The sequence below is a fragment of the Doryrhamphus excisus genome, chromosome 21 (genome assembly GCF_030265055.1).
Source record: "Doryrhamphus excisus isolate RoL2022-K1 chromosome 21, RoL_Dexc_1.0, whole genome shotgun sequence".
Lineage (NCBI taxonomy): Eukaryota > Metazoa > Chordata > Actinopteri > Syngnathiformes > Syngnathidae > Doryrhamphus > Doryrhamphus excisus.
The window spans coordinates 10,293,959-10,320,180 of NC_080486.1; the positions used below are offsets into that span (position 1 = coordinate 10,293,959).

At 40.1% G+C, this 26,222-nt stretch overlaps 1 long non-coding RNA gene across 1 annotated transcript in view; it reads right to left on the minus strand.

Moving 5' to 3' along the window:
• The window catches only part of LOC131108996 (uncharacterized), a 32,193-nt gene that overhangs the window by 583 nt on the left and 5,388 nt on the right, over positions 1 to 26,222 (minus strand). Inside the window, exons 4-7 of the long non-coding RNA XR_009120611.1 lie at positions 22,979 to 23,780; positions 22,413 to 22,479; positions 17,828 to 17,983; positions 759 to 983 (exon numbers count right to left, since the gene is read on the minus strand). This is a non-coding gene — a long non-coding RNA (uncharacterized LOC131108996). The remainder of the gene's footprint in view (positions 1 to 758; positions 984 to 17,827; positions 17,984 to 22,412; positions 22,480 to 22,978; positions 23,781 to 26,222) is intronic.

The window sequence follows — 26,222 nt, forward strand, 5'->3', positions numbered from 1 at the left end:
TACAATCAGTAACTGTTACATTTGTTCACTTCCTGCTTTCCTAATATTACAATTACAATTGAATATTACAGATTACAATTGAATGCATCCCATAATCAGTTTACAGTTCCACATGTCCAAAAGGAGTAGGAAGAAGCAAAGCTTATTAAATCCTACCCCTCCATTTGGTACTTTTACAATCAGTAACTGTTACATTTGTTCACTTCCTGCTTTCCTAATATAGTTAAAAACAATTTTTTTATTTTTTTATTATTTTAATTTTATTTATTTTTTAAATTGTAGGCTAAAAAATACACAAGTTAAAGGTGCAATGTTTAAATTATTCTTTTTTTTGCTTTTAAATGTAATATCAGCATTTATGGATTTATAGTCTAATGTTAAAAACAGTTTTGCACTGTATTTTAGTGCGTTGTAATGCCCCCATTCTCCACAAGGCGGCGGTATTGTCAATGTTATTGTACTTGACATTTAAAACCAGGGACCACATTGCCTTATTCAATACTGTCAGATGGAAATGAAACACAATGTTTATTATTGTGACGATACCTTGTAGCTGGGTAAATAAATACCTTTATTACGGCATCAAGACTTTTAGAATAACCATAAAAGGACACAGCACCTATAAGAGGAAACTAAATCCTCTCCTGTGCTTTCTTTGGTCCAGGACAAATGCAGCGTTAGCTTGCCAAAAGAGCTTTTATTGGGGCGAGATACACGTGTCCCATGCTCCATAATGGACAATTTTGGCTGTGACTCACCTGAAAAGTCACGATGCAACGAGATGGAACAAGTGGAGTGAAGCATGCACCCCGCCGCCTCCGCCTCGGCTTCGGCGCGGGGGCAAAAGAGTAACTCTGGCGTCATTTCTGGCACAGAGAGCGTAATAGCCGCTAATCTCTTTCTCTGATCTTCACCCTCCAGAAGGAGTCGTCATCCTCTGACAGTGAAAGATTTATCTCCGCTGCGGTATAAAGATCCTCATTCTGCACAAGCAAGGACACGAGAACCGCAATGTTAAAGTGCGTACACATTTAAAAACATATCACTTCAGTGTGCTCGTGACCTATGACCTCTCCGTAAGCATCACTATACTATACTTTTCTTTGGGGTGGGCCATCCACACTAGAAATACAGAGTCAGTCCGTTTTTCATTAAGGCTTCAAAGTGCATGGAAGCCATGATTAATGAAGGTCTGTAATGCTGCATGTCTTTAATTACCACACTGCAGCCCTGCACCTTAGCTGCATTAGCAATGACCTGTGTTCAACTTCCATTCACTGGCACAGAATTCCCAGAATTGGGAGGGGAAAAAAAAAAAAGAAAAAGGGATTGAGGCACCATATTTGCAATGGTATGGCAGCGTTAACGTTTCTTTAATCACGGGGCATTGCTCACCAGATAAATGAGTTCAGGCAGGGACAGATTACAGAGTGGGTTGGAGTGTGGCATTGCGTTACTCACAAGGAAGACCTCATCCATCCAGCTGTCAACAACAGTGAAAAAGTTTAACTAAAAACGTCAAAATTTGACACTAAAAGTCAAAAGAAAACCAATCTGAGCTCCATGAGCATCTAAATTGAAAATGTAATGATAAACATAGAACCAGAAATCGATCCTGCTATAAAAATTAATTCATTTTCTACCGCTTATCCTCACAAGGGTCGCGGTGGGGGTGCTGGAGCCTAGCCCAACTGTCTTCAGGCGAGAGGCGGGGCACACCCTGGACTGGTCGCCAGCCATTCACAGGGCACATATAGACAAACAACCATTCACACTCACATTCATACCTATGGACAATTTGGAGTCGCTAATTAACCTAGCATGTTTTTGGAATGTGGGAGGAAACCGGAGTACCCGGAGAAAAGCCAGAGAGATGGCCGAGGGTGGAATCGAACTCAGTGTGAGGCCTTTGCGCTAATCACTCATCACCAACACCACATAATGCATAGTGCAAAATGTTAGTTTAATTATGTTAGAATGCTAATATGCAAGCATTAGCATGCTCACACCTAGCATAATAGCGCAAAGTGTTCGGAAAGATCCTATCACTGAAAATGCTAGAAATGTTAGTACAATTATGGTAGCATGCTAACATTGACGTGCTAGCATGCTAACACCTAGCATGATAGCGCTAAGCTATTTATGAAAATTATTTTTAGAAACCGGAGTACCCGGAGAAAACACACGCATGCACAGGGAGAACATGCAAACTCCACACAGAGATGACCGAGGGTGGAATTGAACTCGGGTCTCCCAGCTGTGAGGCCTGCGTGCTACCCACTTGACCACCGTTAAATGTTTTTCTACAAAATTATTTTCCTCTGAAGCAAAAACAACAAAAGCATTGTTTGGGGCAGGCCTCCCCTAGGGGCCATTGGAGGACTGTAGCAGTTGGAGAAAAATAAAGAAAACAATTATTTCAGTAGGGAAACAGTATGACAACTTTTTCTCGCTCCCAAAGACGTATTTATACATCTTTTACTTTTTTTTTGTACAAGAGACACAAAAAGGTGATGATGCAACTCCACAATAGAAGAGAGCATGTTTGGTGCCGTTTTGAACCTAAAAAAAACAGCCACAAGGTGGCAGAAGTGCATTTTTTAGATGTATTTATACATCTTTTACTTTTTTTTGTTTTGCGTATTAGGCACAAAGAGGTGATGATGCAACTCCACAATGGAAAGAGCATGTTTGGTGCCGTTTTAAACCTAAAAAAAAAGTGCCCAAAAGTGCATTTTATAAGAACTCGGCATGCACCTCTCCAATTAAAATACACACTCTGCATCAACCAGGAAGTGAAAAGTCATCTCGCCGTTGAGTGTGAAGGTGAAATTAATCTAAAACAATCTAAAATCTTTATTTTGCTCAAGCTGCTGCACCTCCCATGAAGTCCTTACCAAAAATCTGTCAAAGTGAGGAGAAAGTAATGAATAGAAATGTACACAATCTAGTGTTTTATACAGTACATGTAAAAAGAAGAAAAAGCCCCCCGCCGCTTCCTGCAGGGCCAGCAGGCCATCAATGAACGCTACGGATTTTCCAAAAACTCAAAGAGACAAACTGCAGACAAAGTAGAATTGATGGCTTCCACTGAGCTACTCGGGGGTGGGGTGGGGGGGGGGGGGGGGGGGGACCAGGACATGACGCACACGGAAAAACATGCCGGGGTTCTCCCGGACCAGGTTAATCAAGACAAGCTCAACCATCTCTCTCTCTCTCTCTCTCTGTGTGTGTGTGTGATTCCAGCCTGACTCCATTTTCCAGTGTGAACCCATCGCTCATGAGATGCAATTTTACGTTACATCCAGTCGGCGGGGGGTCTTATGCCCGTTTTCTTCATATTCTAGCGTAGTGTAAATAAACAGCAACAGTGTATCATCCATCATGCTGTGTGGTGTGGGAGTGTGCCCAATACAAACATGGCTTCTGTTTTCTGTCTGTATACATATATGAATGTATATACATGTGTGTGTGTGTGTGTGGTCCTACAATGCACAGTAACCTTATGTTCCATGACTGTGGAACAAATATGGATACCTAATGAGATGACGTATATATGCTCAATTGTGTATTCATTTTACTGCATGCTTATTACTGTGCTTGCATTTTACCGTGGTGATGTAGCATGATATACAATAAGTCTCGTAAAGCAACAACTGGGTTGATTTTGGATGATATCACAAGCATGGAGAGATGTATCAGTTTTGATAAACATGAAAAAAAGCATAATTTTCATACTACAATGGAACAGTGCCACTGTTATGTAAGCTTAAAGAGAAATGACTTACCCTTCACAGACACATACTAGAACAGGGGTCTCAAACATGCGGCCCGCGGGCCAGATGTGGCCCGCAGGACACTAGTTTGAGGCCCCCGCCTTGATATGAAAGTTTAATATGTTTGATATGGATGCTGTATGGTATCATGTACCCAGAAAAAAATTATTACGTTTGATTCATGTTCATGTTAAAGGTTAAATAACTGTTAATAGTTATCCTCCCTATACGTGTGGAAGTGGTAAGTTTTTGGCTATTTAAGTTCAAAGGCTAAATAACTTGAAGGCTACCGTTTAGGTCGCTAGCGCTCTAGTTTGCGAGTTAGCATGTGTCTCAAGACCCTGCAGTTGCGCAATATGTTGTAAATAAAAAAGTATGAGTATAATGTGACTATAGTCGTGTTTTGTCATGTCTACAGGGCTCTAATAATGCTTTGTTCATTTTAATTTGAAAAAAATAATTTGTGTACCTACCAACTATATGTGGTTTCTTAAGTTTTTATTATTTGTCGTATTATTATATTTATTTATTTATTACTGATTGATTGATTTTCTTTATTCTTGATTTGTTTATTTATTTTTCATCTTATTTTGTGTAGAAAAATAAAAAGTAAGATATTTGAGAACAGTGGAATGTTTTATCAGAGCTCCAGTGGCGCCCAAGTAAATTGAGTTTGAGACCCCTGTACTCGAACATCTAAGCAATATCATCACCTAGTGGCGTTTTATTGGTACTGCAATCAGTACGACTTGTAGAATAAATACACTAAGCAGAATTTCTTATTTATAAATTGAATATTCTTGTAGTTAAACCACAGAAAACATGTTTACAACATTCATAATATGGGTTTTAACATGATTAGAGCCCTCTAGACATGAAATAACACCCCTATAGTCACTTTTACTTTTGTTTTTACTCAGATTTGAGTTTTCGCTTGCTTAGGTGATGAGCACATTTAAACCTGCGTGTTACAGTAACTCTATTAACACATAGTAGGACCAGTGTAAAACACTACATAGTCTTTGAACGCATCTTCTGAATGCTGTATATTTGTATTGTAGCTTATTTAGCCATTTTTATGCTTGAAAATGTTTCATTTAGGTAAACAAAAATGTGTAAAATTTGCTTGAATATGCATATTTTTTTTTAACTCATAGGCATACTTAGCCAATCAGCTAAAGGATAATAAGTATCCATGAAAAAAAAAAAAGTGAGGCGGGGAGGGGGGTATACGTGCTGCCCACTCCACGGCTTATCACCGCTTTGACGATGTTCTGTTTTCGGGGCCCACGGATCTCGGAGTGGCGCAAAAGATGCCACGGCCGATTAGAGCCAGGGCCCCGGCGTCTTTGATGGCGCTACGGTGAAATTTGTTATACATTAAGCCAGTGCTAATGTGATTATGGACATTGATCCATTAAATCTACTGTAAAAATGCAGCCCGCCAGCCGGGTTTGAACTCGATACGGCGGAGAAATACGAGAGGTACTGTGAAAGATTAAAGATGCTTTGATGTCATATTTAACCCATGTGTACAGAAAAGGGGGGAAACGTCCATAAAAACGAGGTTTGGAGTGAAAGAGAGAAAGAGAGAGAGACAGGGCCCGTGTGAGAAATGGGATGGGTGTTTTTCTCTGTGGTGTCGTTACAGCGTGGGCACACAAGGGGGGCTTGTCACAATTACCCCCCGAGGGCGTTTTATCAGGGCTATAAAGTCAAACTCTGCACAGCTCACCCCCTTCCACTTTTGCTATGGGCCACAAATATTGCTTAGAACAACGTCCATAATAAAAAAAATAACACCGTTAGATAGTTAGACACATAAAAAACATTACTTTTAATTCTATAGCAGTAGAACATAGGCAAGTTTTAGCAAAATATCAGTTCAAAAAGCAAGAAAAAAATAGCTTTTTTTCATTTTCTCACATATTGTAGTGTTTTTATATCCTTGTTAAAACACATAACTCCTGTATTTATATATTTCCTCACATGATTAGCTACTTGTGTTTCTTCTATTGTTTACACATAGGCAAGTTTCAGCAAAATATCAGTTCAAAAATTGAGAAAAAATAGCTTTTTTTCATTTTCTCGCATATTGTAGTGTTTTTATATCCTTGTTAAAACACATAACTCCTGTATTTATATATTTCCTCACATGATTAGCTACTTGTGTTTCTTCTATTGTTTACACATAGGCAACTTTCAGCAAAATATCATTTAAAAAAGGGAGAAAAAATAGCTTTTTTTCATTTTTTCACATTTACCGCACTCTCAAAGTTGAAATTTCATTTAAAATTTATGGATTTACCTACTAAGTTGGACACATTCAATGATTAAGTGACTCACGCATATTGTAGTGTTTTTATATCCTTGTTAAAACACATAACTCCTGAATATATATATTTCCTCACACAATTAGCTACTTGTGTTTCTTCTATTGTTTACACATAGGCAACTTTCAGCAAAATATCAGTTAAAAAAGCGAGAAAAAATTGCTTTTTTTCATTTTTTCACATTTACCGTACTCTCAAAGTTGAAATTTTGTTAAGATTTTATTGATTGACCTACTAAGTTGGACACATTCAATTATTAAGTGACTCACACATAGTATTGCTATTTGGCTGTAGTGTTTTTATATCCTTGTTAAAACACATAGCTCCTGTATTTATATATTTCCTCACACGATTAGCTTCTTGTGTTTCTTCTATTGTTTACAGTATTGGCAGTTAGCTAGTTTGGTAGCCATGACCACAGAAAGAAGGCGATTGATTGACAGTGGTTTACAGCCAATTAATACACAGAAGCAAATGGGATAATAGAAAGAGATAGTAGTAGAAGTAGTGTCGAAAACTATACACAGTGTAAATGAAGTACGGCTCAGCGTCTACGAAATTATGTGTGATGCTGTCGTTACCTAGTTAGCCTCAAAAAATGAATTATTATACCTATTCTCAGACTAAATTTAGCATCTTCAAGGATAAAAATGGCTAATACAAGACAGAAGAAGCATTCAAACTGTGAATGTAATACTCTACATTGGCCACTAGGTGTCAGTAATCGTTCTGTGAGACGTGACTTACTTTACTGCAGGTTAGCGTCATTTTTGTGGCACAATGTCAATACAGTAACGTAGTTGGATCGTAATAATAATAATAATTAATTAATTATTAATAAATAATCATAAAATTAATAATATTATTAGTAATAAAAACAAATTAATAATAAATAAAATAATAATTTAAAAAATAGTAATAAATAAAAATAATTATTATTATATGTAAATGGAGCATTCTTTAGCAGTTTTTATATCTTAAAAACCAACAGAAAAGAGAATATCTGTTCATGTCTTACATAATGATTGTGGATGAAACTTCCTTTAAAATTTCAATTTTTTTTTTTTACTTTTTTGTAACTTTTTTGTAAATTTCTAACTTTATGTACTTCCTCGCTAGTGGTGTATTTTATTAGTACCTATTAAACGCACTGTAACCTGAATGCCACATTATTATTAAACGCAAAAAAACTTTTTACTGCTGCTTGGGAAAGATTGTAAACAAATTGACGATGAGAAGCAACGGCTGACCTCGGCGGCGTGCACGCTGCACGGTGCACGGCCTCTCACTCGGGCGCCCGTAATGCAACAAAGGTGTGTGACTGAGTAATCTCCTTAAATAGTCTCCCCCTGGCAAAGCGGCGGGTTCAGTCACGGGGGCCCCCCTCGCTCCTCCAGCAGAGGAAACGACACCCACTCCCCGATCCCCGCTCGAGATAAAGCAACGCGGATGACATCACCGTCTCCCCTGCATTTGAGTAGAAAACATGGCAGCCCTTATTAGCATGTGCAGCGTAGAAGCCAACGGAATAATAATGTTATCTCCCGACTCGCAATGAAACCGCAGCGACGGCCAAGCTAAACAATGAGGAAGATGGTCAAGGCATCACCGTCAGACGGCGTTTATTTTGGTTTCAGGTCGGAGACGGATCGTAGACTGTAATTTGGGAGTCGCTGGAGGACAAACGTGTGGGAAGTTTATGAGGGGGTTTGCAAGGTAACGCCATATTGGGAAAGATTGACTGCTGTTTTATACATGACAATTACCACAAAGGAAGAATAGGCTCTCTATGTTCAACTATTTATTATTATTGATCATTTTATCAAAGTAGAAGTATATTTTATAGCACATATGGATCCTCTTCTGCATGCACACGCTAAAATAAAACACAACCATGAAGCTGTGTTGTGGTTTTTGGTATGCACTGTATAAATAATATGTTGATTATAAGGCTTTTTCTGCATTGTTTCATAATTTTATGCTGTAGAAATGTGCAAAAATGTCCGTAACTCATCTAAATAGGACTAATCGTTAATTTCACAAATGTTACATATGATTTTCTATGTAATTTTATATTTATGTACTACCTGCAGATGCTCACCTTGACATAAAACAAGCAGTGACTATCATGGCCTGACCAGAAGATGGCGCTCTAAATGCACATATGAAGACATGAAGGCCCTTTTATTTAGGTCTAGGAGGTTGCTGAGGGGGCTTATACCGCCCCCACAAAGGGACACCTGATAGCACCCCCATTACCCATCAGCACTCTGGACTAATTATTCTGGAGGCTGCTACTGTTTTCCTTCAATTCATTTAATTAATTTTACATCCGCCCTCAAATAGATGATTAAAAAATTCTATTTTGGAATAACAAAATACTAAATTGACGGGGATAGTTTAAAAAAAAATTCTTTTTATTTTATTTAATAAAGATTTAGACTACAGCTTTTCTTCCCGTCACTCACACACACAAGGCATTTGCTGAAAATATGATTTTTGCCTTAAAAACACTTAATAAAATGTGTTTTTTTTAATGTAAAAATGTGAACTGAACACAACAAATTCCCCTTTATCAGTTCATAAGAGCTAATAATAATATTTATTTATACGGATGCATTAAAAGAATTAAGAAGTTACTTAATAATTTATAAATATTGATTAACTTAAACAGGAGGGATTAATTTGCATGAGAGATATTGGGGACCAGGAAGTGACGGCCTGGTGCTTTTATTTAATGATTTGCACAGCATAGGCAGTGCATGACAGACGCCAGAATATTTTTTACACACACACACACACACACACACACACACACACACACACACACCATGCTACACATCGTCCAGAGCGTCTGAGGCCATGCTTGTGTTTGTATAAGCTAGACTTTCCCAAACGGAACCTAATAGCCATCTGCCCTAGCTAGGCTGCAGGGCTATGTGAGCAGGTAACAGACAGCTATTAAAATCACACCCTCTCTCTTTCTTTCTCTCTTTCTTTCTCTCTATCACACATATTTACTGTATATTACAAGAGATTGTTGAAGAAGATGGGAAAAAAGGAGTACCGGGACTTTAAATATAGAGCAGGCGCCAGTCGGGACATACCAAGCGGAGATACATGGCACTGATGAAAGGGATGATTTATGGCCGTAACATTCGATAACTGACACTGATTTTTTTCTATACAAAGGTATTTATACTGTATTTTACCGTACAGTGGACAAGGATACACAAAGTACACAAAAATATTACTATATACAAATATATGCTATAAAAACCTGTTTTTATCTGCCTTTATTTTTGACAATTATAAGGCTTCACTCCTATCTAATAATAAAGAACATCATACGGTTAGCGTGCAGGCCACACAGCTAGTAGACCCGAGTTCGATTCCACGCTTGGTCATCTCTGTGTGGCGGTTTCCTCCCACATTCCAAAAACATGCTAGGTTAATTCACAACTCCAAATTGTCCATAGGTATGAATGTGAGTGTGAATGGTTGTTTGTCTATATGTGCCCTGTGATTGGCTGGCCACCAGTCCAGGGTGTGTCCCGACTTTCGCCCGAAAACAGCTGGGATAGGCTCCACCACCCCCACCGCGACCCTCGTGAGGATAAGTGGCAGAAAATTAATGAATGAATAAATGTTAGTTTTAGGGCTGCACGGTGTACACATGGTTAGCGCACAGGCCACACAGCTAGGAGACCTGAGTTCAATTCCACCCACGGCCATATCTGTGTGGAGTTTGCATGGGTTTTCTCCGGGTACCCCAACATTCCAAAAACATGCTAGGTTAATTAGCGACTCCAAATTGTCCATAGGTATGAATGTGAGTGTGAATGGTTGTTTGTCTATATGTGCCCTGTGATTGGCTGGCGACCAGTCAAGGGTGTACTTCACCTCTTAAAAATGAATGAATGAATCATTATTCACAAAAAATACACACTATATAAATGAACTAATTCACGACTATAGATTTTTTTACCAAGAATTTTTTGGCAAAAAGAGTTAATGATGCAACTCCACAATAGAAGAGAGCACATTTGGTGCAGTTTTAAGCTAAAAAAAAAACAGTCACAAGGTGACATACTAAGTGCATAAGGGACATTTTAGCACATTAAACACACATGCACACAGTTTAGTTGCAAATGTGAAAATTATAAATCGTTTATTGGGTCATATTTCTAACAAAATGTTGTATCCATCCATTTATTTTCTATGCCGCTTATCCTCACTAGGGTTGCAGGTATACTGGAGCCTATTACGGGGTACACACTGGACAGGGGAAGTGAAAACCAACATTATTGACCGCACTTAAATCATTGATTGTATTCTTGAGTATGTTAAAAGGACCAAATCCCATTGAGTCTTATATTGATTTATTGATGGAAGACCACTAAGACATAAGACTAGCACTACGATAAACACCTCGGTAGGTGCTGCTGTTTTAAATATGAATTGAGATAAACAGGAAATGACAAAGAACAAATATATCCATGCAAAGAAGCGGATCTAAAGTTTTTGCCTTTGGTTCAATGACTAAAAGAGTGAAAAAAAATAGCTGCACTTCAACATTTCATTAATCCAAAGTAGTGCTCATGTATTCCCCTGACTATCTAATTACTCTCTAAAAGCTTCTCCATTGGCGTCTTTGTAATGAGGCCCCAAAGACTACAGGTTGACATAGCCCCCCCCCCCCCCCCCCCCCCATCCGTTGCACCTTACCCCATCTCTACCATCCGGCCTAAAGGGCCTGTATAGCAGCGTTCCATCTGCAGACGGAAGCCATTGAGGTGGAACATAGAGGCAGGAGGGGGTCATGACAAGATAAAGATATCAGTCGCAGACAAGGGCAAAGGAACATATTGATGGAGAGGGGCCTCTCTCAGGGGCGGCTTGACACCAGATACCTGCTATTTAAAACAGTGGTTTCGCTTGCTCATGGATTTGTCCGCTCCGCAACTCATGAGCAACCCCCCCACCCCACTCCACCCCTTATTTTACAGTGTCAAGCAGACAAAGACTCACACCCTCATAACTGCTAATGCTAAGGCTCCATCTTTTGCCCTGTAATGAAATGTGTTATGGACTCCCAAACTGGATCCTGGAAGAAAACCATCCACCCCCCCCCACTTTCTGTCGTCCTCATGGCTTCAGAGTTAACCATTAGTCTGGTCTTTCAGTGCAACAACCCCCCCCCCACCTCCGCTCTCATCCTGGCTCAGGCTGTCTGGCCGGGGGCCAATGCCCCTTTGAGGACGGATGCTGGGATCAAGTCCACCCATTGGCCATGCTTTGTGTGAGCGGAGCCAAGTGACAGTGAGTCTTGGGCAACAGCTGAAAGACGCTGGCAGTGGGATGGGGGGGTGAGGGGGGGTAGAGGGTTCAGTCTCGCTCACTGAGAAGTGGAAACACTAGAAGCAAAAAATGTTGGACTTGTCTAGTAGAAAAAGAGTCTTGTTTTATTCCATTTGTCTGAGTCGGATGAAATAGGTTTATGGTCACAAAAGATACAAGTGAGGGCTGTACGGCGGTCGAGTGGTTAGCGTGCAGGCCTCACAGCTAGGAGAACAGGGTTCAATTCCACCCTCGGCCATCTCTGTGTGGAGTTTGCATGTTCTCCCCGTGCATGCGTGGGTTTTCTCCGGGTACTCCGGTTTCCAAAAACAATTTTCATAAACTTAGCGCTATCATGCTAGGTGTTAGCAAGCTAGCACGTCAATGTTAGCATGCTAACATAATTATACTAACATTTCTAGCATTTTCAGGGATAGGATCTTTACAAACACTTTGCGCTATTATGCTAGGTGTGAGCATGCTAATGCTTGCATATTAGCATTCTAACATAATTATACTAACATTTTGCACTATGTGTTATGTGGTGTTAGTGATGAGTGGTTAGCGCAAAGGCCTCACAGCTAGGAGACCCCAGTTCAATTCCACCCTCGGCCATCTCTTTCCCATTCATTAATTTTCTACCGCTTATCCTCACGAGGGTCGCGGGGGTGCTGGAGCCTATCCCAGCTGTCTTGGGGTGAGCAAGCGGCGGGGTACACCCTGGACTGGTGGCCAGCCAATCACAGAACACATATAGACAAACAACCATTCACACTCACATTCATACCTATGGACAATTTGGAGTCGCTAATTAACCTAGCATGTTTTTGGAATGTGGGAGTACCCGGAGAACATGCAAACTCCACACAGAGATGCCCAAGGGTGGGATTGAACTCGGGTCTCCTAGCTGTGAGGTCTGCGCGCTAACCACTACACCGCCGTGCAGCCGGTAGTAGATATCTTCTTAGAAAATATCCTTTTGTTTCTACACCAACCAGACATTAGCCTGCCCTTTCCTTTCCTTGGCACCGTACCCAAGGGTGGTGGAAGACCCCCTCACGCCCCCCCTGTGCCCCAAAGCCCATTATAGCCCCTTGGTCCCTTCAAGCCATCACCAACCTTCTCCACGTCTGCCCCTTCTGTCACATACCCCTGGCCCTGCCTTGTCACACCCCAGCACTGATGGATGGTCAGGGTCACTGGTTCAGCTGTGGAGTTCAAGCCTGCGGGCTCCATAGACACCCCCCCCCCCCACGGCCCCCCACTTTACTCCCTCCAACACACACACAAGTCTGCCTCCACCCACCTTTTACAACTCCTGCTCTCTCTCTCTCACTTCAGAACGCTAAAGCCCGGCACTCAGCTGAGAAAACTCATAACTCTCCCCTCAACGTCCGCACCCCCCCCGCCCCCCCGACACCCACTGGTAACACTTTCATTCCTCTCTGGGCCCTCAAATAGACCCCGGCTTCCTGGGGCCACATAAATCATCACAGGGGTGGGGTGTAGAGTCAGGAGTCAGTTCATGGCGAACGGATTGGCGGCAGATCAATCAACGCCAGCGCACCCTCGGTTATCTCTTCATAATGACGCTACTGAAGCTTGTGTCAAGTCCAATCGAGGCTTTGTAGCTCAAGACAATTATTCCGGATCAATCACACAGGGTCGGGGGGGGGGGGTTTACAGTCTTGCTCGGATCCCACATGGCGAAGGGATCTGGTGAGTTTCGGATTGTGGACCTATATCGACACTGACACAGTCTCTGCTCTTATGCTAATCACAATGTTTAGGAGCATTGAACTGACAAGGGGGGGGTTGACATTGGGTGGGAGTGTCCGACAAATTCCAGTAGTTTGAAACGTGGCAATTATCAGCATTAGCCTGCTCCCCTGCCGACCCGTATCGTTAAAAAAGTGAGCGGAAATGGCAGCAATCAGGACCGATTTCCCTCTGTGATGCAGGACGGACTGGACACACACGTACACACATACCCAAAAGATACAGAAGATCTGCAGAGACCCCCTGACAGATGGAAACAAAGTCCTTTGGGTTTGACAGCCCCCACGTAGTAGAGCCAGAATTGCTCTCGGATTGACTAACAATTAAGATATCAAACAAGATCACGGCAACTTACTGACAGCTGCTCCAATTGTTTGCACCTGCCCTCGCTGGTGCTCTTGCACATGTCTGCAACGGATTAGGACCACTTGTGCTGGTGGACACATTTCACCTTCGCACAAGTGATTTAGTCCAGACTCATCCTCCTGTCTGGACTAGAGATGGCTCAAACACCCCCCCCCGTTCATTCAATCGGCTCTTCGGTGACCTGAAAGAGCTTTGTTGAGACAGTTTCTTCAAATGCAAGGAGGGCTTTAGAAATAGTTGAAGTACATCTGACTCATATCAGGGTTCACAGTTGGGATTTGGCTTGGATTTTAAGCTTTTTTTGAGTCCAGCTAACACTATCATGCTGTGTATTAGCATGCTAACGTTAGCATTTGTAGCATACTATTATTTTTGGGGGTATTAAAGGGTAAGTGTAAGGGTAGACAAATACAGTATATAAACAAATACCACTATCATGCTAGGTGTTAGCATACTAACGTTAGCATCTTAGCATTTGTAGCATACTATCATTTTTGGAGGTATTAAAGTAAGTGTAAGGGTAGACACATACAGTATATAAACAAATACCACTATCATGCTAGGTTTAAGCATGCTAATGTTAGCATATTATTAGCATTGTATCGTTTTTAGCCATTTTCATGGGTAGCCACTATTATGCTAGGTGTTAGCATACTAACATTAGCATCTTAGCATTTGTAGCATACTATCATTTTTGGGGGTATTAAAGGGTAAGTGTAAGGGTGTAGACACACACAGTATATCAACAAATGCCACTATCATGCTAGGTGTTAGCATGCTACTGTTAGCATATTATTAGCATTGTATTGTTTTTAGCCGTTCTCATGGGTAGCCACTATTATGCTAGGTGTTAGCATACTAACATTAGCATCTTATCATTTGTAGCATACTATCATTTTTGGGGATATTAAAGGATAAGTGTAAGGGTAGACACATGCAGTATATAAAAAATACCACTATCATGCTAGGTGTTAGCATGCTACTCTTAGCATATTATTAGCATTGTATCGTTTTTAGCCGTTTTCATGGGTAGCCACTATTATGCCAAGTATTGCATGCCAACATTAGCATGTTAGCTTTGCCAGCATGCTAACTTGAGCATAAGAGCAATGAAGATCGAATGAAGATCAGTCCATGCTCAATGATTAGAAGATACAAAACACTAGTCTGATTCCTCGTCTGAGGAGATGGTGCAGGATCCAAAGTTCTTATCTTCTAAAAGTAGAGACAAAAAACAGTAGAGACAAAAAAAATCTTTTGTGGTGTCAAATGAGTGGTCAAGATAAGGTGTAGTGGGGCCTCCTCCTCAGACTAGAGCTGTCCTACCTAGTCATTGAGTCTTTTAAGACAGCCTACACAACAGTCCAGTTGTGATCAATTCAATCCCCAGAAAATTTGCTTTCAAAACACATTTGCAACTCCAATATTTAATACCCCAACATCTGAAACGATTTTCGTAGTTGATTAAGCTCATCTTCCACACATTTGTTCTCGATAAGCCTCAAAAAATGTATCACGGTTCCACTGCTGGACACGAATCAATCCAACTCAGCAGACTAACTAAGAGGAAGTACACTATATCTGGAGGACAAAACATTCTCCAGAACCAATCGCACAGGGTTCCATGTTCAAGTCTGCATACAGTTCAAACAGGGCCACACGCTGCTATTATATTTCTCTCGGCTTTCGGCTCCATTAACACTGGCCTCCCTTCAGTGCACAATAACACTGGCATTGTCTAGACATGTAAAGCACCAGGAAGCTTACTGGTTGCATGCGTGCGCACCGACAATTCATGTCAAAAAACACGCACAGGAAGTCAAGAAACTTGGCATGATTGTACTGTAGCAGAGGAGTCCACTTGTGCACAGTGCCAACCTCCCTGGAGTCAGGCCAGTCCCATTGGACTCCCACCGGATGGTATTGTGGGGGTGCGGGAAAGGGGGGGGGGCATCGCGGCTGAGTAACTCTAGCTGGCTCTTTGACACAGTACAGGTATGTCCCCTGTGGCCCAGATTACCGGGGGACTGTGTAAACAGCCCCGCTAATCTGAGGAAGTATCCTGTTGGCGTGTTTGTGAAGCCTGCCTTTAGTGACATGATTGGTATTTCGCTCGGAAAAACCATTCTAGGTGTCGGGGTATTCATCTGAAATCTAAAATGCGCAAATCTCCGACCTGCGGGGTGGTTTCTTCGGCCCTCTTTTCCACTGTGTCATCTCCAGGTAGACACTGTTTACATATTAATGGCTGCACATGATGAGATGGCTGCCACTACTGGATAATTGATCATGTCGTTTGAAAACAATGCGGTTCAGGTTCAAGTCTTATGATCATATTTCTTGGCTTTATTTTATTTAACGTTTAAATCATGGGAGCAGGAATCAGTTTGGGAAATGCTGACGGATATAATTTGCACATTTGAGCCAGCAGAGGGAGCTTTTGGAATTTTTCTTTTATTCGTGTTCTAACCGCGGGTTAGTGTATACATGTAAAACATGATTTAATTGCTGGTTTATATGCAGTACATAGTGGAAAATCATATTAAAACATGAAAATGGACACTCATAGTTAAAAATAAATAGATACATGATTTTTGGTTAACTACAACCTTTCATTCATTCATTTCCCAGCTGTCTTTAGGGGGGTACTTTGGGGGGATTGGTCGCCAGCCAATCACAGGGCACATATAGACAAAACAACCATTGTGGGTGGAATTGAACTGGGGTCTCCGAGCTGTGAGGCCTTTGCGCTAACCACTCATCACTAACACTACATAATGCATAGTGCAAAATGTTAGTATAATTATGTTAGAATGCTAATATGCAAGCATTAGCATGCTCACACCAAGCATAATAGCGCAAAGTGTTTGTAAAGATCCTATCCCTGAAAATGCTAGAAATGTTAGTATAATTATGTTAGCATGCTAACATTGACGTGCTAGCTTGCTAACACCTAGCATGATAGCGCTAAGTGTCTGTAAAACTTACTATTTATGAAAATTGTTTTTGGAAACCGGAATACCCGGAGAAAACCCACGCATGCACGGGGAGAACATGCAAAACTCCACACAGAGATGGCCGAGGGTGGAATTGAACCCTGGTCTCCTAGCTGTGATGTCTGCGCGCTAACCACTCGACCGCCGTGCCTCCCCTTAACTACAAAAAAATGCATATTTATTCAAATTTTTCATATTCTTAGCCTAAATTAAGCATTTTCAAGCATAAAAATGGCAAAATTAACAATAATACAAATATAATGCTTTCCGAAGATGCGTTCAAAGACCTGTAGTTTTCTATACCGGTCACTATGTGTCTCTAATTTTTTGTTATTATGTCAACTATATTAGGTAATTCCTGTGTTAAGGTGACTATAGGGGTGTTAGTTCATGTCTAGAGGGCTCTAATAATGTTAAAAAACGTATTTAGAATGTTTTAAACAAGTTTTCTAGGCTCTAAGTTATGAAAATATTCCATTTATTTATAAAGATATCCTACTTTACAAATGTTCCTTAATCAAGGTTGTGTGTGTGGAACCAATTAACTGCGATAAATCATATAAACCAATAGAAAATAATGATACATCATAAAGTCGATATTTTTTTAAACATGTAGCTAGAATATTATTATTATTATTATTATTAGCGTACAAGCTCAAACTGTATGATTAGCGCTAATTGTAGTGCTAAAACAACACAAGAGATGTCCTGGCTGGAACACTTCAACTAGCAGACCGCTAAAGCAGGTAATTTACATTACATATGATTGCTTTAAACCACCAATGTTGATTTGTTTATCCGATGGTTGCAGTTAAGTCATCTCACAGCCAAGCGAGACAAGTAATGAGCATTTTTTTGTGTGTTTATACGAGCGTATCCCATGCATGGAAGCACTTCCTGTATTCCTCCTCGGAATACAGTCATGAAAGGAGCACCCGGGACACAGCCTCCCCCCGTATGTCATTCCATCATCAGTTACCTGACCCTGGCGTTTAATGTATCGATTATTCAAATGTGCCTTTTAAATTAATCCAGGTTAATTTACGCAGTCCACCCCCCTCTCATCGGCATCCCACCCAGCATGAATGGGCCCACTGTTGGGCAAAAGCCGGGGCCACCCACTTTTATGGGAATCTGCAGTGAATTAGAAAATCTGTCAGTGCTGCGCCACGCGGATATGCCGTGTCACTCCACCTGTAAAAAGAACCACTCTTTGTCTATTATCTGCCCGTCTTACCTGAGGAGAGTTAACCTCCAGGTCAATAACATCTCCACGGTGTTTCATGACTGGCTGGGACCTTGGCTGGAGGTCTGTGGAGGGCCATTGTTATCAGGAAGGTGGGCTTCCTCTTGCTTTGGCTCTCTCCGCAGCACATACCTCTGGGAAACAGATCTGTAAGAAGCAATGAAGGGAGTCCACGGGTTAGATAGCAACTCATTTAAATTATTTCGTCTTTTATGTGCTTATTAATCTTTCCCCCGGCTCCGTTTTTTGCACTTAAGCATGGTATTTAAAACTAAGCATCCCCATGCGTATCCGTTGCAGCGCCACATGGTACAAATTACGGCAAAACTGCGGGAACTGCCAAGTAAATTATTTTATCGTTGCAGTGCATTTAAGTCAAAGTGAAAAGGACAAACATTTGTGTTTACCCTCGCCAGGAATACTTTGAGGATGAGTAGTATTCCTGGATTGAGTTTCATGTTAAATATTATCTTCGTGGTATACACAAATCAAGCAATCAGGGCTTGTTGACGGCAGCGGTCAGTTGATTAATACCGTCTTTGGGCTCCACCGTACGCAAACTGACGCATACTTTACGACAATGGGGGGAAGACAAAGAAGTCATCTACTTAAATTGAGACGTTTGAAAAGGATTTTCCCAGCATGTAGTATAAATAATAAGTAAGCAAGTGCAAGAAAAATAAAAAAAAGTGAAAAAAGCGGATTTCTCTCACCATGACTTCCTTTATTTGAATGTATTTTTAATGTAATTTCATAATTTAAATAAGAAAATATATTTTTTTAATATTTTTAATATTTTTTAAATTTAAGACTTATGCAAATTCTATTTTACTAAATTAATTTTCATAAATTGTGCAAGTTTACCCACTGAAGTGCATTATTTCCATTCATTGTAGACTGAACAAGCAAAAGTCACATATTTATGATATTATAAAGTGTCATTTACCAAACAAATGTTTTTTTTAGGACGTTATGATAAGTATAACCATGACATATATTGATCTTTGTTGTGGGCGACAGTGCCCCCCGCTTCCTTTTCTTGGAAAACTATGTTGTTGTCGCTGCATTCACTAACAGCCCCGAGAGGGTGGGGTGGGGGGGGGCGCCGTCACCTGTTCCTGTAACCAAAATAGGGCACGACTTGAGATTCAATTTTTAGCAGCCGGTGGGACGAACAAGCGAGCTAGCGACAAGGGCAGAACGGCCTGTGATGAGTGATGATCAACATTCTACCGTGGCCTCATTTCACTCTACCCACCTATTGTCCATGGTCATGGATAATGGAAATTATAGAAGATTAAAAAGTATTAAAAAGTAAGGGTAAGGGTAGACACATACAGTATATAAACAAATACCACTATCATGCTAGGTCTTAGCATGCTAACATTAGCATTTCTAGTATACTATCATTTTTGGGGGTATTAAAAAGTAAGGGTAAGGGTAGACACATACAGTATATAAACAAATAACACTATCATGCTAGGTCTTAGCATGCTAATGTTAGCATTTCTAGCATACTAACATTTTTGGGGGTATTAAAAAGTAAGGGTAAGGGTAGACACATACAGTATATAAACAAATAGCACTATCATGCTAGGTCTTAGCATGCTAACGTTAGCATTTCTAGCATACTAACATTTTGGGGGGTGTTAAAAAGTAAGGGTAGACATATACAGTATATAAACAAATTCCACTATCATGCTAGGTGTTAGCATGCTACTGTTAGCATATTATTAGCATTGTATCGTTTTTAGCTGTTTTCATGGGTAGCCACTATTAAGCGTTGCATGCCAATATTAGCACGTTAGCTTTGCTAGCATGCTAACTTGAGTATAAGAGCATTTTTTTCGATTTTATAAACTTAGCAGACACTTGGCACAATCATTCTAGGTGTTAGCATGCTTAATTATGCTAACATTTTTAGCATTTTCAGAGGCAAGCACTGAGCATACAAACACTTAGCGCTATTATACTAGGTGTTAGCATTCTAACCCTTCCATGGTATGTTTTCATGGTCAAGGAATCTAAATGTAGGTAGATAAATGTTGAGATTTATGGTGTATATAAAAATAAAAATATTAAATGAATAAAATTGTATGAATCAAAGTTTCATTAATTTTCATTGATTTTCTAGATCACACAGGAAAATATGATAGTTGGAGGGCCAGAAGACACAGACTAATGACCCCTAGCTCCAGGTCCAGGTCACGACTATATTATACTTCTAATAATAGAAGACATTGCGATGTTAAAGTCTTCGTATAAGATATTGTTGTCAGCCTGAGGTGTCGACGTTCTTTTCTTCCATGGACACAATCACGCCAGCCCTGACACAGGCCACACTAGCCTACGGGCCTTTTGTCACTGATACGCCTGTGTCGTCCCCTAAATTGCTCCCGCTAGGGTGTCACCTGGACTTTGTGTCCCAACGCTGTCTCCACCCCCTTGGGCTGATTCCCAGCTTACTCCTCCCTTTTCGCATTGAGAGGGCAAACAAAGCATCCCGAAGCTGCGGGCTATTTTTACACCCTCCCTTCTCTTCATCATCTTCTGAAATGTACAAAATGACAGGATTGATCAATTGCAGAAATATTTTTCAAGTGCTTGTTGCCTTCTGGGCTCATACACAATAGCTTGGTCGCTATTGTTGCTAATAATGCTAACGTACAAGGGTGGGGCGTAGCGTGACAGCGCGCGACCACATCCCTTTATTGTCAGTGAGACACTGATGAGAAGCAACCACAGTAAATCCTTGTTGTACTGTGGAGATTTTTGCATTAGGGGCAAGTGGGGCACTGCCCCAGCAAGGACAGAAAGCTTGTTTTTGGCTTTCTTGCTCTCGTTTTGCAAAATGTACAAATTCGTATACTGTAATCTAAAAAAAAAAGGCGGTGTGATTGTGTTTGACCACCGACTCTCCCAGTCCTTTCGCTGCTTTGTAGGGCAGCTAGGCCCTGTGCCCCATGTTGCCAAAGAAACATCACACTTCTTATGATGTAAAAATTTGACAAATTAATCCTGCCTGTTTATTCTTAGAAAATACTGCTATTTTTACCATTTTTGCAGTTTTTTTTTGTGTTTAGGACCATTTTCGGCATTTGTATATATATACTGTAACTCCACAAAAAAAATAAACTGTCAGAGCACTTGTTCAGGACATTTAGCCTCCCTGGTAACACTATTATGCTAGGTCTTATCATGCTAACATTAGCATTTCTAGCAAACTATCATTTTTGGTGGTATTAAAGGGTAAGGGTAAGGGTAGACACATACAGTATATAAACAAATACCACTATCATGCTAGGTCTTACCATGCTAACGTTAGCATTTCTAGCATACTAACATTTTTGGGGGTATTAAAAAGTAAGGGTAAGGGTAGACACATACAGTATATAAACAAATACCACTATCATGCTAGGTCTTAGCATGCTAACGTTAGCATTTCTAGCATACTAACATTTTTGGGGGTATTAAAAAGTAAGGGTAAGGGTAGACACATACAGTATATAAACAAATACCACTATCATGCTAGGTCTTAGCATGCTAACATTTGCATTTCTAGCATTTTTGCAGTTTTTTTAATTGTAAGGGTAGACACATACAGTATATAAACAAATACCATTATCATGCTAGGTCTTAGCATGCTAACGTTAGCATTTCTAGCATACTAACATTTTTGGGGGTATTAAAAAGTAAGGGTAAGGGTAGACACATACAGTATATAAACAAATACCACTATCATGCTAGGTCTTAGCATGCTAACATTTGCATTTCTAGCATTTTTGCAGTTTTTTTAATTGTAAGGGTAGACACATACAGTATATAAACAAATACCATTATCATGCTAGGTCTTAGCATGCTAACGTTAGCATTTCTAGCATACTAACATTTTTGGGGGTATTAAAAAGTAAGGGTAAGGGTAGACACATACAGTATATAAACAAATACCACTATCATGCTAGGTCTTAGCATGCTAACGTTTGCATTTCTAGCATTTTTGCAGTTTTTTTTGTGTTTGGTTGTATTTTTAGAATGTGCCTCGGGCTTTTACAAAAATCAAACAGCTGCCGGCTAACCAACATTTCCAAAAATCATGGTTTTGTTTCTCAAAATATTACAACTACAGCAAAAAAACATCTTATTTTTTTTCCTTTGATTTTTAGAAACGCCACTGTTACCGCCTGTTTTTGCTCGAGCCAGCATGTTTTCATGTTTTCAATCAAAGCGTGGCGCAGTAAACCGAGAATCAGTAAATATAATCAATGCCACAGATTAGTGCATGAGGCCCACTGCTTGTTTTCCCCCGAACATTCTGGCGTGTCACTGAAGCGTGCCAGTGGATTTCTTCATTGTTATTAAGTGCCCTGTGTCCTTCCTCCCAGGGGTCTTAACTGTGATGACAATGCTTTCCATTGCCCAGTTCCTTTAAAACTTGTAAACAAACCGCCGCTTTCATGTAAGCACAAACTACACAGTGAATACGCTCTAATAGCGCATATCAATGGCTGTTAAGACGTAGAGGGGGAAATGTAAGTTGTACCATGTGAGCCCCAAATCAGGAGGAAAGTCCAGGTACCTGCTTTACCGCCGCATCCATACATGACCACGGGATTAGTGTCCGCAATGTAATTTGCTGACTACCCCTGCACAAAAAAAGATGAAAATTACTTTTTATCCAACAACTTGTGCAAATTTCATGGCTTCACTCGATAGTATACATACATTCATTAATAAATCATACTGTTTGGTGAGTGAATAAAGCCTATTATTAGTCAAACATATGCATATTTGTGCAAATCGCACATATTTTTTGGTCTAGATTAAGCATAACAATAGCAAAATGAAGTAATGTAGTATTCAACATTGACCACTAGGTGTCAGTAATTGTTCTGAGACAAGCAAGAGACTTTAAATGATCTCATAATAATAATAATAACAAAGTCTTATTTTCTCTGATTATATCTACTATATTGGGTAATATGAGTACAAAGGTGACTATAGGGGTGTTAACTCAACTCTAGAGGACTCTATTAATGTTAAATAATGTATTTCGCAGATTGTAAACAAGTACAAAAACATTAAATTTATATATAAGTAATGCTACTTCGGTCGGCACGGTGGTCGAGTGGTTAGCGTGCAGACCTCACAGCTAGGAGACCAGGGTTCGATTCCACCATCGGCCGTCTCTGTGTGGAGTTTGCATGTTCTCCCCGTGCATGAGTGGGTCTTCTCCGGGTACTCCGGTTTCCTTCCACATTCCAAAAACATGCTAGGTTAATTAGCGACTCCAAATTGTCCATAGGTATGAATGTGAGTGTGAATGGTTGTTTGTCTATATGTATATATATTGGCTGGCGACCAGTCCAGTGAGGAAAAGCGGTAAAAATGAATGAATAATCCTACTTCACGGAAATGTACTTATATAAAAGCGATAAATAAATGTATGCTAGCCTGTCTTATTGTTATCATAGTGTTATTGTAACAGCAACAATCAAGTCCCAATAATGTGTTTTTTTTTTGTACATGGGACGTCACAGATACCTCCAGGTGTCACGAGTCTGTTGCCATGGCGATTAGCTGTGACATAGGTTAACACCTGCTAGCGCTCACTCATGGAGATTAATGCGGCCGCCCTCTAGCAGGACAAACCCAACGGACGCCTGTCCCCTTTTAATGGGGACTGATAAAAGACAGGCTCCATCTTTCACAAGCTGCGTGGAGGTCAGCATCTCCACGTGCTCGCCGCTGCATTTAGACACTGAGAGCACGGCTCTTGACTAGGAAGCCGGGGGACACACGGTTTCTCCACTGCGGTGTGACAGAAGGCCGCTGGCTGCAGGAGGTCACCGCGCGGTATTAAGTTACAAGAGTGCATGTCAGCGGGTCATCACAGTTGACAGGTAGACAAATGCGGGCTGCTTCTCAGCATCATTTCTTGGCATCTCTTCACATGCAAAAAAAAAAAAAAAAAAAGATGGAGAATCATCAATCTGGGCTTGACAGACACGTTAGATGCTATACAGTTCAGTCCGGGCACCGACGCCACGGAACGGCAAAGCCTGAATGACGCAGGATGAGCAAGTGGGCTCATGTGAGACTGTTGACACACGGGAGCGCTTGTATGTGTGTGTGTGTGTGTGTGTGTGTGTGTGTGTGAGCCAGAGCTTGCAACGCTGCTTATTTACGCACGCCACAAATGAGGCTGACGATCGAAGAAGCAGATGTTGCACTGACAGGAGGGAATCTGCATCTGACAGCACAATCAATCTGTCACATAGCCCTGCTATTTGTACACATTGATGCTTTTATTCGTCCAATTACTTCTCATTAATAAAATTATAACGTGCTTCTCCCGTCAGCATAGTAATGTCATACTTGACCACTGAGCCATTCTCATCGTGTCAAAAAGAGTTAAGTTTTACTTGATAGCGGCCATGTTTTACAACCATGTGCTTTTCAGACGATATTTTTGTCCTAAATTACATATTTTCAAGCATTAAAATGGCTAAACGGCTACAATAAAAGCCACAAATCAGACATATTAAGCCACCAAAGGAAGTACTTAGTACCAAAAAACCGTAACAACAACAAAGACCTCTCCCAATGCTAACGTGTGACTCTATATTTGACTATTATGTCAACTATATTGAGTAATATGACTGTAAAGGTGACTATAGGGGTGTTATGTCAGGTCTAGAGGGCTCTAAAAATGCCTTGAAACATATTTCTATATGCTCTGACGTCAAAAATATGTTTACCAATATTATTATTATATATTATACTATTATATTATTACTATTATATATTACTATATTATATATTATTATTACTATTATAGTATTATATTATTTTTATACTATTTTATTACTATTATTTTTTAATTTAATTTTTAATTCAATTTAATTTTGTATTATTTTTTTATTTTTACTATTATTAACTATATTACTATAAATAAATAGGATCTTTATAAATATTACTATTTTAATATTGTTACTACTTTGTGGAAATTCCATAATTGCACTAACCTAACATGCATGTTTTTGGAATGTGGGAGGAAGCTGCACGGCCGTGTATAAAAATGTATTTTGTGTTAAAATTTTTTGCCTTTCTGAAATTGATTAATTGGATTTACATGATTTCTAATGGGAAAAATAGATTTGTTTAAAATATGTTTTGGTTGGAGTTGAACCTTCTGGAAATGATTTACGCTAACCAAGGTTTTACCATATAATTTTTATGTCATAAACAAACATTTTTCATAAAGATAAATTGTAGTTTAAGTACATGTGAGGTGGAGTAGCTCCAAGTGAAGTAAACATCATCTGTTTCTGCGCAAATAAAAGAAAAGTAAATGTTTCTAAGATGTTATTTCGTCCTTCTGGTTGCAGCGTATTACTTTGAATAATGAATTGTTTACTTGTAATTTCATAGTGTAGCGCATAAGAACTCAATAAGGAGCAGACATACCAAGCGGCCAAATGCACAGAGAATTATAGTCAACAATGGACCGAATCAATGCTTCTCCTTTGGGTTCTTGACCACAAAATCTTTCAGGATCAACTGTGGAATATCTTCTTTATAGTGCAATCATTTGTGCTGAGGTCAAGCACAGCGGCTTGACAGACACAACCAAACGATACGGAAGGGCTTTGCAGAGGAAATGCTCCAGGAGAGCTGGAATGCAGGGCGATTCTGCTCCCAGAAGGCCCCACTGCAGGGCCCCCACTCTGGCTGCCACACGCTGTGATTGCCAGGGGTCACCGCGCAGAGCCCCCTCCCCAGCCTCTCCACATATGATTTGGGGTAGAAGTGCCACAGTGTGTGCACCCCCACCATCCTTAGGGACTGGAGGAAGCTTAAGAATGAAGATATGTGGAACGAGGAGGGTAAATAAATGCAGTGGGTATAACACATTTCCTCAAATAGTGGCCTCCGCTCTAATAGATGCCACGCCCCTGATTAATGCAGCCGTTACTAGGACCTAGGACTGTTAACACCATGTCTTCTTCACAACACACCCACCACAGAGCCAGCATGGCATCTGTAAAGCTGATGGAAATCAAATAGACTATAATTAATATTAAATTGTAGTATGTATTATTTTAAATATGGATTTTTATATTGTAGAAATTAGGAATGTCTGATATTGACATATTTTTTGCCGAAAACGAGATATTGTCCAACTCTCAATTTGTGTTGTATACAGCATTTTTTTTAATATCGGGAAAAAATCTGATACTGATATCAACCGATATTGCATCTTTAGCTAAGCTAAATATTTTATAAATTAATTAAAATTAAATAATATTGTAATATATTCATTGTTTATGCATGCAATCAAATTTTATCTTTTATTATTATTACTAAGACAATTTTTATTTACAAG